Source organism: Eulemur rufifrons, chromosome 30, assembly GCF_041146395.1.
Source record: "Eulemur rufifrons isolate Redbay chromosome 30, OSU_ERuf_1, whole genome shotgun sequence".
Lineage (NCBI taxonomy): Eukaryota > Metazoa > Chordata > Mammalia > Primates > Lemuridae > Eulemur > Eulemur rufifrons.
In genome coordinates this window covers 55,533,302-55,548,180 of record NC_091012.1, presented here as the reverse complement: position 1 = coordinate 55,548,180, position 14,879 = coordinate 55,533,302, and positions in this window count along the sequence as shown.

Here is a 14,879-nt window from a genome sequence, read left to right as displayed (position 1 = left end):
TTATTCAAATGTCCTAATTATCCTGAAAAGAAGCCAAAACCAAAGGGAGCGTTTCCAAGAATGTTGGCACTTTTTCATAATGGAATGATCCTCGATGTAGATATGGACTCCCATTCAGATGCTTGTCCTTTCTGTTTCCAATTTTGTCCAATGTGATCTTGGTCTTTATACTTAATAGTTAGCAAGTTGCAACATATCATTTTGGAAATGGTGACCACTGAGCTCACTTGTCATTATCCAGAATACAGAGATGATAGACAAGCTATCCTTGAAGTGTCTTAATGTTTCTGACGAAAGTAAAGATGAATTTGAATCAAGAAGTTTTAGACATCCATGAAAAGAAAGCTCAAACTCAGCTTCACTAGTAAATACATAAAGAGTCATTGTGAGAAAGCAGGTATAAGGGTCATTTTAAATGGCATTCACAGCAACATATATTGACCCAGAACTAAAAAGCATGCAAAAAAATGCTCTGATGACATTAAACAAAGAAGGAAAGGCAGTATGTATCTTTCTATTTATGCTGTTTATAGATTTAGGTTTTATACATTCACTCTTTTTTTATACTTGCAATTTAAATTCAGAATTGTAGATTTTTTCCTTTTTTTCTTTTACGTTTTTTATTTCAGCTCATTATGGGTGTACAAAAGTTCAGGTTACTTACGTTGCCCATATACCGCCTATCCCCCCAAGTCAGAGCTCCAGGCGTGTCCATTCCCCAGACAGAGTGCATTGCACTCATCATGTAGGCATACACCCATCCCCTCCTCGCACCCCTCCCTCCCCAAGTCAGCACCTTCAAGCGTGACCATTCTCCAGACGGTGTGCAACGCACTCATCATGTAGGTATACACCCATCCTCTCCCCCCTCCCCCCACCTCAGTCTGATATCCGATTGGTATCATTCCCAAATGTGCATTTAGGTGATGATCAGGGAAACCAATTTTCTGGTGAGTACATGTGATGCTTGTTTTTCCATTCTTGGGATACTTCACTTAATAGAATGGGTTCCAACTCTCTCCAGGAGAACCAAAGACATGTCGTATCACTGTTATTTCTTATAGCTGAGTAATACTCCATGGTATACATATACCATAATTTACAAATCCAATCATGAATTGATGGGCATTTGGGTTATTTCCACATCTTTGCAATTGTGAATTGTGCTGCTATAAACATTCGGGTACAGGTGTCTTTGTCATAGAATGACTTTTGTTCCTTTGGGTAGATGCCCAATAATGGGATTGCTGGATCGAATGGTAGGTCTATTTGAATCTGTTTAAGGTATCTCCATAATGCTTTCCACAGGGGTTGCACTAGTTTGCAGTCCCACTAGCAGTGTATGAGTGTTCCCGTCTCTCTGCATCCACGCCAATATGTGTTGTTTTGGGATTTTTTGATAAAGGCCATTCTCACTGGAGTTAAGTGATATCTCATTGTGGTTTTGATTTGCATTTCTCTGATGATTAGGGATGTTGAGCATTTTTTCATATGTTTGTTAGCCATTCTTATATCTTCTTTTGAAAAATTTCTATTCATGTCCTTTGCCCACTTTTTGATAGGGTTGTTTGATTTTTTCTTGCTGATTTTCCTGAGTTCTAAATAGATTCTTGTTATCAGTCCTTTATCTGATGTGTAGTATGCAAAAATTTTTTCCCATTCTGTAGGTGGTCTGTTTATTCTCGTGACTGTTTCTTTGGCTGTGCAGAAGCTTTTCAATTTAATCAGGTCCCATTCATTTATTTTTGTTGTTGCTGTGGTTGCCTTAGGGGTCTTCTTCATAAATTCTTTGCCTAGGCCAATGTCTGTAAGAATCTTTCCTACATTTTCTTCTAGAATTCTAATCGTTTCACACCTAAGGTTTAAGTCTGTTATCCAACGTGATTTGATTTTTGTGAGAGGTGAAAACTGTGGGTCCTGTTTCAGTCTTCTACATGGGGCTATCCAATTTTCCCAGCACCATTTATTGAATAGGGATTCTTGTCCCCAGAGTATGTTTTTGTCTGCTTTGTCAAAGATTAGATGTCTATATAAGGATGGTTTTATATTTGGATTTTCTGTTCTGTTCCATTGGTCTGTGTTCCTGCACTTGTGCCAATACCAGGCAGTTTTAAGAACCACAGCCTTGTAGTATAGTTTGAAGTCTGGCAAATTAATACCTCCCATTTTGTTTTTATTGCTTAAAATTGCTTTTGCTATACTGGGACTTCTCTGATTCCATACAAAGTGTATAATTATTTTTTCTATACATTCACTCTTTTTCATTTTTTTGCCTTCAAGAAGACTTCCTTCTTGCATACCCTTTTTACAGATTTCATTTGTGGAAAAGGACTTGGATTAGTCTGGTTTTTCTCTAAGCATCACCTGGAGGGCTTATTAAAACAAAGATTGCTGGGCATCAGCCCTAGATTTTCTGATTCATTAGGGAACTACAGTACTAATATGTTTCCAGGTGATGCTGATGTTGCTGGTTCAGGGGCTACACTTCATGAACCCCTGAATTCAAATAAGGAATGGTCACGGAAATTTTGTGTTTATGGCTGATTAAAGAATGGAATCTAACATTTATTCACCTACAGCATGAAGAGTGTGTTTCCACCTACCTCAGACTAATCACAGAATAGAGCTAGGTCTTTTGTCTCCTTTTTCCTGGATCCAGTTAGCCAGACTGAGAACAATATCCATAATTCCCTCTATGTATCTTAGGGAATTGTCAGGAAAGTGGCTTTTTCTTTCCTGTCTTCCAAAATACCTCCCTAAATAACCCAATGAAGAGTCCTAAGGAAGTTAGCTGGTAGAGTTTGAAACATTCCAGGAGAGCATGCTTAAAAATATTCAGGATAGATACTCCTGCCTTTCAGAAATCTATGTCCAAAGTTATGTCCCCATAGGATGCTGTCAAGGTCTAAATCAACAAAATGAATTATCCATTAATAACATAGTGAGTTGATAAGTTTAGGGGTGGGAGGTTGTATACACTAATGGTTTTCAACCTGTGGGCTATATCTTCTGGGCACCACAAGGTTATCTGTTGGTAGATGCTATCATCACTAGTACAATATTTATTCATTTGAAAATATTACTAAATTTATTTAAACATTTTGTCACATATTTTTTCATCTAATGGATACGAAAAGCACAAGTATTGCAATGTGAAAAAGGGATCCTAATATTTTAAAAGTTTGAGGGATCACCAATCTATTCCTAATTTCTCAGTTCACATATAAGAAAAAATGCTTATAATTGAGTAAGGTAAAATGGGGCTGATGTCATAACATTAATGATATAATAAGAACTTCCTCATAGAGTTGTTATGAGCATTGGAAGAGATAATATATGCAAAATAGAAAAATGCATAGCTCATAGCAAGTGCTATTTAAGTATTTACTAAATAAATAAAATAATTTGAAGACCCATGTTCTTCCTATGCTATTTTTTTTTTTTGAGACAGAATCTCACTGTGTTGGCCTGGCTAGAGTGCAGTGGTGTCATCATAGCTCACTGAAGCTTCAAACTCCTGGGCTCAAGGGATCTTCCTGCCTCAGGCACCCCAAGTAGCTAGAAGTACAGGTGTGGTAGCTAGAATTACAGGTGCGTGCCACTGTGCCAAGCTAATTTTTATATTTTTAGTAGAGATGTGGTCTTGCTCTTGCTCAGGCTAGTCTTGAACTCCTAACTTCAAATGATCCTCCTGCCTCGGCCTCCCAGAGTGCTAGGATTAAAGGCGTGAGCCACCACACTGGCTATTCCTCCTATACTATTAAACTGACTCTCTAATATCAACAATTATATCCCTGCTTTATTTTCCTGATGATCTTGTCTATCCAAGCAACTCTTTCCAATACCTTTTATTTTCCTTTTGGTTTCCCTCTTCTGTCTAGTTAATACCTTCAGTTCCTCTTTCCCTTACCTGAAATTTATTGCTCATGTAGGAAAGCACAAATAATGGACAGAATAATAGAGACACAAGAATAGAAAAGCAAGAGAAGCAGAAATATGAGGCCACGTAGCCTGGAAAAGATGGAGAGAATGTCCTAAGTTTTTAACTTTCTTGTTCCTATTTTTTCAGTGTTATTTTCTATTATCAAGATCCAAATGACACTCCTATATGCTTTCAGTCAATGCTCTCATTTGTTTGTTTTCTGTCCTTTGCAATAAAATGGTGCCTGAAATATATTCGTAATCGAAAACCAAGTGTTCCAGTAATTTTTAAATGATATGTAAATAATATTCACCAAGGCAATAACTCTGGAAGGTTTGGAAGGCATTACACAAATTTTATGACTTAAAAAATTGTGCTTAACAAGAGAAGAAAATGCAGCAATCTACTTTTTTTAAAAATTTCAGGATATTATGAGGATGCAAATGTTTTGGTTACATTTTATGTCTCTGCCTCACCCAAGTGAGGTTTAGAGGCTTTCCCTTCCCCTCTACAATGCACACCGTGACCATTAGTTGTGAATTTGCCCCCCAAGCAATCTACTTTTATTGAGCACCTACTATGTACCTGACATTGCCCAATGTATTCTTCCTATATTCTTTTTTTTATTTTTTACATTTTTTTTTATTTCAGCATATACTGGGGGTACAAAAGTTTAGGTTATGTATATTGCCCTTGCTCCCTCTTCCCCCCCAAATCAGAGCTTCAAGCATGTCCATCCCTAGACGGTGCACATCGCACTCATTATGTATGTATACACCCATCCCCTGCCCCCCACATCTGCCCGACACCCAATTAATGTTATTCCTAAATGTGCTCTTAGGTGATGATCAGTGAAACCAATTTGATGATGAGTACATGTGGTGCTTATTTTTCCATTCTTGGGATATTTCCCTTAGTAGAATGGGTTCCAGCTCTTTCCAGGAAAATACAAGGGGTGCTATATCATCATTGTTTCTTATAGCTGAGTAGTACTCCATGGTATACATATACCACATTTTATTAATCCACTCATGAATTGATGGGCACTTGGGTTGTTTCCACATCTTTGTGATTGTGAATTGTGCTGCTATAAACATTTGAGTGCAGATGTCTTTTTTATAGAATGTCTTTTGTTGTTTTGGGTAGATGCCCAATAATGGGAGTGCTGGATCAAATGGTAGGTCTACTTGTATCTGTTTAAGGTGTCTCCATAATGCTTTCCACAGAGATTGCACTAGTTTGCAGTCCCACCACCAGTGTATGAGTGTTCCTGTCTCTCTGTATCCATGCCAACATTTAATGTTTTGGGACTTTTTGATAAAGGTCATTCTGACTGGGGTTCAGTGATATCTCATTGTGGTTTTGATTTGCATTTCCCTCATGATTAGAGATGTTGAGCATTTTTTCATATGTTTGTTGGCTATTCTTCTGTCTCCTTTTAAAAAATTTCTGTTCATGTCCTTTGCCCACTTTTTTTTATTTCAGCTTATTATGGGGGTACAAAAGTTTTGGTTATATATATTGCCTATGCCCCCCACCCCCCTGAGTCAGAGCTTCAAGCGTGTCTATGCCTAGATGGTGCACATCTCACTCATTATGTAGGTATACACATATCCCCTCCCCCTCCACATCTGCCCGACACCCAATTGGTGTTATTCCCAAATGTGCACTTAGGTGATGATCAGGGAAACCAATTTGCTGATGAGTACATGTGGTGCTTATTTTTCCATTCTTGGGATACTTCACTTAGTAGAATGGGTTCCAACTCTTTCCAGGAGAACATAAAAGATTCTATATCACCGTTATTTCTCATAGCTGAGTAATACTCCATGGTATACATATACCACACTTTACTAATCCACTCATTTATTGATGGGCATTTGGGTTGTTTCCACATCTTTGCAATTGTGAATTGTGCTGCTATAAACATTCGGGTGCATATGTCTTTGTTATAGAATGTCTTTTGTTCTTTTGGGTAGATGCCCAATAATGGGATTGCTGTATCAAATGGTAGATCTACTTGTATCTGTTTAAGGTACCTCCATATTGCTTTCCACAGAGGTTGCACTAGTTTTCAGTCCCACTAGCAGTGTATGAGTGTTCCTGTCTCTCTGCATCCATGCCAACATGTATTGTTTTGGGACTTTTTGATAAAGGCCTTTCTCACTGGAGTTAAGTGATATCTCATTGTGGTTCTGATTTGCATTTCCCTGATAATTAGAGATGTTGAGCATTTTTTCATATGTTTGTTAGCCATTCTTCTATCTTCTTTTGAAAAATTTCTATTCATGTCTTTCGCCCACTTTTTGATAGGGTTGTTTGATTTTTTCTTGCTGATTTTCCTGAGTTCTAAACAGTTTCTAGTTATCAGCCTTTTATCGGATGTGTAGCATGAGAAATTTTTTTCCCATTCTGTAGGTTGTCTGTTTGTTCTCGTGACAGTTTCTTTGGCTGTGCAGAAGCTTTTTCCTTTGATCAGGTCCCATTTATTTATTTTTGTTATTGCTGTGATTGCCTTTGGGGTCTTCGTCACAAATACTTTGCCTAGGCCAATGTATGGAAGAGTTGTTACAACATTTTCTTCTAGAATTCTAATAGTTTCACACCTTAGGTTTAAGTCTGTTATGCACCATGACTTTATTTTTGTGAGAGGTGAAAGGTGTGGGTCTTGTTTCAGTCTTCTATATATGGCTATCCAGTTTTCCCAGCACCATTTATTGAATAAGAAATCTTTTTCCCAGAGTATGTTTTTGTCTGCTTTGTCAAAGATTAGATGGCTATATGAGGATGGTTTTATATCTGCATTCTCAGTTCTGTTCCACTGGTCTGTGTCTCTGTTCTTGTGCCAATACCAAGGTGTTTTAAGAACCACAGCCTTGTAGTATAGTTTGAAGTCTGGCAAACTAATACCTCCCATTTTGTTCTTATTGCCTAAAATTGCTTTTGCTAAATGGGATCTTCTCTGGTTCCATACAAAGCATAATATTATTTTTTCTGTATCAGTGAAAGATGATGTTGGTAATTTAATAGGGATTGCATTGAATTTGTAGATCACTTTGGGTAGTATAGACATTTTAGCAATGTTGATTCTTCCGATCCATGAGCATGGTGTGGTTTTCCACCTGTTTATGTGCTCTGCAATTTCTTTCCTCAGTGTTTCATAGTTCTCCCTGTAGAGGTTTTTTTTTTACCTCCTTAGTTAAATACATTCCTAGGTACTTTATTTTCTTTGTTGCTATTGTGAAGGGTATTGAGTCCTTAATTTGGTTCTCCATTTGACTGTTATTGGTATATATGAATGCCTCTGATTTGTTTGTATTGATTTTGTATCCTGAGACTTTACTGAATTCATTGATCAATTCCAGGATTCTCTTGGTTGAATCCTTGGGTTTTTCCAGATATAACATCATATTATCAGCAAAGAGTGAGAGTTTGATCTCTTCTGTCCTTATTTGGACACCCTTGATTCTGCTCTCTTGCCTGATTGCTCTCGTAAGGACTTCCATCACTATTTTGAAAAGTAATGGGGATAGTAGGCAGCCCTGTCTGGTTCTAGTTCTAAGTGTGAATGCTTTTAATTTTTCCCCATTCAGTATGATGTTGACTGTGGGTTTGTCATATACGGCTTGTATTATTTTTAGATAGGCCCCGTCTATGCCTATTTTGTTAAGTGTTCTTACCATAAAAGGGTGTTGAATTTTGTCAAAGGCTTTTTCTGCATCTATTGAGAGGATCATATGGTCTTTGTTTTTGCCTCTATTTATGTGATGAATTATATTTTTAGATTTGCATATGTTGAACCATCCCTGCATCTCTGGGATGAAGCCCACTCAGTTGTGATGAATTATTTTCTTGATAAGCACCTGGCTTCGATTTGCTAGGATTTTATTGAGAATTTTTGCATGTATATTCATAAGGGATATTGGTCTATAGTTTTCTTTTTTTGTTGCATCCTTTTGTGGTTTCGGTATCAGAGTCATGTTGGCTTCATAAAATGTGTTGGGGAGGAATCTGTCCTTCCTGATTTTGTGGAAAACTTTTGTAGGATAGGCACCAGTTCTTCTTTGTAGGTGTGGTAAATTTCAGGTGTGAACCCATCTGGTCTGGGGGTTTTCTTTTTGGGAAGGTGTTTTATTGCTGTTTTGATTTCAGTTCTTGATATTGGTCTGTTTAGGAATTGTATTTCTGCCTGGTTGAGCTAGGGAAGCTGTGTGTTTCTAAAAATTTGTCCATTTCCTCTACATTTTACAGTTTTTGTACATAAATGTTTTTGTATAATTCATAGATTATATCTTGTATTTCTGTGGCATCAGTTGTGATTTCTCCTTTCATGTTCCTGATGGAGGTTATTAGAAATTTTTCTTTTCTGATCTTGTTTAGTCTAGCCAAAGGTGTGCCAATTTTGTTTATCTTTTCAAAGAACCAACTTTTCATTTTATTAATCTCCTGTATGGTTTTTCTGTTGTCCATTTCATTTAGTTCTGATTTAATCTTATTAATTTCACTCCTTCTTCTGGGTTTGTGGTTGGTCTGTTCTTTCTCCAGCTCTTTGAGTCTATTCATTAGATTGTCTATTTGTAAATTTTCTGTGTTTTGGATATAGGCATTTATGGAAATAAATTTTCCTCTCAGGACTGCTTTAGCTGTGTCCCACAGATTTTGATGACTTGTGTCTCCCTTGTTATTTAGTTCAAAGAATCTTTTGATTTCCATTTGGATTTCCTTGTGTATAAAATAATCATTTGGGAGAAGGTTATTTAGCTTCCATGACTTTGAGTAGAAATGAGAATTTCTGTTAGGGTTCATTGTTACTTTTATTCCACTGTGATCTGAGAAGATGCATGGTATAATTTCTATACTTTTAAATTTTTTAAGACATGCTTTATGTCCTAGGATATGGTCAATCTTGGAGAATGTCCCATGAGCTGATGAGAGGAATGTTTGTTTAGTGGATTTTGGATAGAATGACCTGTACATGTCAGTCAGGCCCATTTGTTCTAGCATTCTGTTTAAGTCCATTGTTTCTTTGTTTATTTTCTGTTTGGGGGATCTGTCCTGTGGTGTCAGTGGGGTATTGAACTCTCTGGCTATTGTGGTGTTGCTGTTTATCATTTGGTTTAGATCAAGTAGGGTTTGCTTTATGAATCTGCGTGCACCTAAGTTGGGGGCATACACATTAAGTATAGTTATGTCTTCTTGTTGAACTGTGCCCTTCACCAGTACATAGTGACCATCTTTGTCTTTCATTACTTTTGTTGATTTAAAAACTGAGTTATCTGAAATTAAATCTGCCACACCAGCCTTGTTTTGGCTTCCATTTGTCTGAAATATCGATTTCTGCCCCTTTATTTTCAGTCTAAATGCATCCTTGCAGGTTAGATGAGTTTCCTGGAGACAGCAGATACTTGGCTTGTGTTTTTTTATCCATTGGGCCAGCCTATGTCTCTTGAGTGGCGAGTTCAAGCCATTCACATTTATTGAGAGATCTGATAGGTGGGGTAGATTTCTGTTCATCCTGTTGGATAGAACTTCATTGGTATGTTTTCTCTTTGAGCCATTATGGTATCTGGCCTTTGATCTTTAGCTTTTGAGTAGTTTTACATTTGTGAGTGTTTCTTGTGCTGATCCATGTGTAACTCTGTTTTGAGTACTTCTTGGAGGACTGGTCTTGTCTTGCTGAATTCCCTCAGTCTTTGTTTATCTGAGAATGTCTCAATTTCTCCTTCGTATACAAAACTTAGCTTTGCTGGCTACAAGTTTCTAGGCTGGGCATTATTCTGTTTGAGAAGAGTGAGAATGGGGCCCCAATCTCTTCTTGCTTGTAAGGTTTCAGTTGAGAAATTTGGTGTTATTCAGATGTGCTTTCCTGTGTATATTACTTGTTTCTTTCTCCTTACAGCTCAAAGAAGGGACTTTTTAGTGGATATTTTGGTCAGTCTGATGACTGCATGATGTGGTGCCTTCCTATTTGCAATGAATCTCTCAGGGGTCCTTTGAGCTTCTTGTACCTGTATGTCTAGATTTTTAGCAAGGCCAGGAAATTTTCCTCAATTATATCTTCACATAGCTTATCCAACCCTTGTGTATTATCTTCTTCACCCTCAGGAATGCCCATGACTCTCAGGTTACACTTCTTCACATAATCCCACATTTCTTGCAGACTTTGGGCTTTTCTCTTATTTCTTTGCTCTATCTCTGTGACTGATTTATTTAATTGGAAGATGTTATCTTCAATCTCTGAGATTCTTTCTTCTGTTTGATCTACCCTGCTCTTGATGCTTTCCACTGTGTTTTGTTGTTACCTGAATAAATTCTTCATTTCCAGGAGTTCGGTTTGATTTTTCTTTAATATTTCGATTTCTTTAGTGAATTTTTCTTCCAAGTCCTGGATTTTTTGTGGTTTCTTTGTGTTGGTTATCCATTTTTTCTGGCATATCTTTGAGTTTTATTATCATCCATGTTTGAAATTCTTCTGTCATTTTAGCGTTCTGAATTTGGTTAATGTCTATTGCTAGACAGCCAGTGTTCCTCTTTGGGGGTGTGTTTTCCATTTGATTATTCATACTTCCAGAGTGCTTTTGTTGAGCCCTTCCCATCTGGATCAATGGTTGCTTCCTACCTTTCAGTTTTCATTTGGAAAGTAACTTGCCATGTGCAGGCTCTGTTCCAGTAGATGCTGTAGGGGCAAGGCAGTTCACAGCTGCTGCCGCTGCTGCCTAACATCCTGGATGTGTGTGCTTCTATGCTTGCTTCCTCTGTTGCTAGGGGGAGCTACTTATGTGTTGTTCCGGGTTCTTCTACCACAGTTGGGGGCTGCTCCTGGTGGGAGAGGTTACTTTGGGAGCCTGTTTTGGCCTCTTGCCAGGGTTTTTGTTCCCTGGCCGTGGATCCTACTGTTGGCAGCCAACCGGAGGCAATAGTCAAGCCCCAGGGTTTTGGCCCAACCAGATGATCAAATCCAGTCTGATGAGTAAAGTCACTGGGCTGTCAGCTTTTAATCTGTGGCAGTGCCCCGCAGATTCACGCTAGTTGCAGAGAAAAAGTGGTTTTTCTTGTCTCTCCCTACCACTAGAGGTGGTGCTTACCACTTTCAGTGTAAATGATGCTGGCTAGGGGGAGGGAGTGGTGCCACAGTCTGCCCAGTGCCCCAGCAGCTGCAAGTCCTGAGGGCAATAGCCTCCCCCGCCCCAGCGCCTGCAAGATCTGGGCGCTAGTCTCTCGCGACTGGGGAAGCACTCAGAGTTCACACATCAAAACTGGTCCGGCTAGTTGATCATAGGTCTTGTAAGGGTGGAGCTGGTCGTGAGAGTCCCTGTACTGGGGAAAGGGAGCCACCCAACTCCGTATCACACTGTAATGGCTGGGTTGTGGACCCCGAAAATGGCGACTACCCTCCCGCAGAGCACTAGCACTGGGGGTGACTGTTCAGGGGTTTACACATGTCGGGTTGGGGGCTGAGTCATCGGGATGCCCCCTTTTCTCTTTTATGTCACTCTCCCACAATCTCACGCCTGTCCAACAGGAGTTCTCCCTCTTTCTGATCCACCCTGAGAGGGCCTATTAGCCCACAGCAGTTTCCAGGTTAGAGTCCCCTATTTAGTGTTCACCTCCATCTATCTAGACCCGTTGAGTGGTAGAGACAATTTATCAATCTCCTAACTGCCTCCAGCAGTAGCCCAGACCAGTCCCTCCCCCGCCCAGTGCAGTCCTGGCACAGAGCTCGGGGAGTTCAAGACGCTTCCTACTAATGTCTCCTTTCCACAGAGCCCCACGTCTCCCGCCGGTGATTTTGCACAGACTTCAGGCAGATCCCTGTCTGAGTGGGTGTGGGGGCTAGTGGGGAAGCAAGATGTTCACCTGTGGGCCTGATCCCACCTCACTGGATGCTGGCGAGGTGGGCGCAGCTGTCCCAGGCTCTCCTCTCTATTGAATGTCTTGCACTAGCAGATTTTCACGATCTTGTCTCCTGTTCACCTTTTCTTTTTCCTGCTTTTAGTGTCACACGCTGATTCTCTGTCGATTCACAACGCTGTTCTCGCTGGGGAGCGATCCATTCATATGTAGCAGATCGAGGTTTATGCCTCCCTCTCTGGAAGCAGGAATCCAGGAGGTTACGTCCACTCCACTATCTTTTGTCTCCTTTCCCCCTCTATATTCTTTTAACTGCTTTTATGTGGATTTAATTTCTTTCCAGACAGGACTGAGTAATAATCACCAGAGGGGTATTCAAGAACATGAATTCATTCTGTTGCCCTCAGGATAATTTTCTTAGTCTGCCCAAGTGGATATTACATGAGACAATTTGAGGGAAGCCAGGATACAGTACCTGACAAATAATCAATAGTCTATATCAGCCCTTTTGTTACAACAGAAGGGTCTGTTCATCATCTATGGCCAATGTATCTTGCTCTTGTTCTGTGAACCTATACCTTGCTCCTGCTCTGTAAACCTATCTTGTCCTTCCTCAATAAACTTTGTTTTATGCTTGCCTTGCTTTTGGTGTGTCTGATCATTCTTCAGCCAAGAGCACACCAAGAACTAAGAACAGACAACTATGACCTGCTAGGTTTCTTATAAAAGGATGAGTTCAGCACCCTCCCAAAATAGTCTATAACCATTTAATGAATTAATAAGATTTCAACAGCATAATGACTTGGCAAATGGGACTTTAAACCATTTACCAGTGTGGTGAATATTAATGTTAATATCTACTGTGTTAGGCACGGTGCTAGATGCTTGGGATATGGCATAAAAATTAGATAAACTCCATGGATCTCATGATGTTTCCACTCTAGTAAGGGGTGACAAGACAACAAAAATATAGAAATATACTAGATATTGATAGCTTCTATTAAGGACAATAAATCACAGTAAAGGGATAGAAAATGACAGAGATGGGGATACTATTTTATAAAGGGTAGTCAGGGGAAGCCTGTCTGAGGAAGGGATATTGAGTAGAGACCTGAATGAAGTGAAGGAGTGAGCCATGTGAGTGTCTTGGGGTAAAGCATTTCAGTTAGAGGGACAAGCAAAGTCAAAGACCCTGAGGTCTGCCTGAAGTATTTGAAAAACAGCATGAAGGTCAGTGTGGGTGATGAATGCTGAATAATGAATGAAGAAATGAATGATAGGAGATAAAGTCAACAGGTTAACAAAGGCAAGGTCACATAGAACCTTGTAGGCCATAGGGAGACTTTGGATTTTATTGTAAGGAAGATGAGACTTTAGCAATACCAAAAAGTAGACATTTGGATAATGTCTTGAATTCATTATTTAAATTTACATAATCATTTATGGCATTAATTCTGAAAATTTTATTATCACAAATATTCCATTTTTATTCTCCTCCTCCCCAAAAGAAAATTCTTGACAAAACTTGCGTTTAACTTTTAGTTAGTTCAATCATTTGCAGAGGGTGAATAAAACAGATAACATTTTTCCTTGAATGGTTGCAGTCATATTTTTGGTATTTCTTTAATTTGCTTACTGTCTTTTCTGACACTTGTTTGTTTTTTCCCACAGTATAGCACAAACTGAAGAGCTTACAGAACTTAACTGGAATTTCTTCTCCTAGGCGATGCCAACTGCTGTCTTGTCTTTTCTCCAGGGACGTGGAAACTTGTACAATAAAAAAAATGCACATTAGCTCCTCAACTACAGGAAGTAGAGAGTTCTTTGGGGAAGACACCTGATAAACTTGTAGATGTCCTAATAGTACAAACTCCCTCTGTGAGTGAAGAAATAATTAAAATAAGGACACTTCCACTTTAAAGTTTTACTGTTCTAATACCCATTGATAATATAGCATTTTTCAAGATTAAAAACAAAATGGTGGAGTCACAAAAAGACAAATTCTGTATGATTCTACTTGTGTGAGGTAACTAGAGCAGTCAGATTTAGAGATAGAAAGTAAAATGTCTGTTGCCAGGGGCTGAGGGAAACAGAGAATGAGAAGTTGTTTAATGGGTATAGAGTTTCAGTTTTGCAAGTTAAAAAGTTCTGGAGGTTGGTTGCACAGCAATGGTGATATACTTAACACTATAGAACTGCGCACTTAAAAATGGTTAAGATGGTAAACTTTGTTATGTATACTTTCTCCACAATTAAAAATTTTAAAAAGTGGTGAAATCTAAAAACAGCAGTAGAAAATCAATTAATAATATAACCCTGCTACAGAATGATAACTCAAAATCAGAATGTGGATAAGATCATATCCCGTATTTGCAGTTCCATTAGATAAATTCAGTAGACATTTATTATCTGTTAGGTGTATGGCAGAGGGCTAGGTGCCATGGATACAGACAGAAGTAAGATGATGATTTTTGCCCTCTAAGAATTTGGAGCCTAGTGGGAAGAGACAGATTCATGAACAACAACAAAACAGAATAATATTAATGTTATACTAGAGGTATGATCAGAGAACTTTGGAACCCAGGCAAGTTAGGGAAAGTATAAAGGAAAGTGAATCTTAAATTGGGTTTTGAAAGTTGAGTTACCATTTGGACTGGGAAAGGTAGAGTATTCCAACCACTGGGAATAGACTGTGGTACAAGAAGTTGTAGAGATTGTGTAATTTTTAAGGAAATTCCAATACAGAAGTAGTAATGATGTAAAGGATAGATGATTTTAAGGAAGACTTAGGAGATAGAGATCAGAGGTCCTGGTAACTGACCAGTTGGGGTGATGGCAAGAGGAGCAATAAATTGAGGATGGCTTCTAGGTTTTTTGCTTGGGCTACTATACGTACTATAACTCTTAGGTCTAGGTCTATGTTTAGACAGTCTAGGTACTTCCCTTCTCTTGAGGGAAGTCAGAATATCTGTTTAAAATTATTGTTCAACATCTATGACCTGAAATACCCAATATATTTACTGATTACACATGAAAAGTTTATTGCTAGAAGGCGGCCAAACTGAAGTCTCTGTCACATAGTGTCAACGATACCATAGGTTAGGTT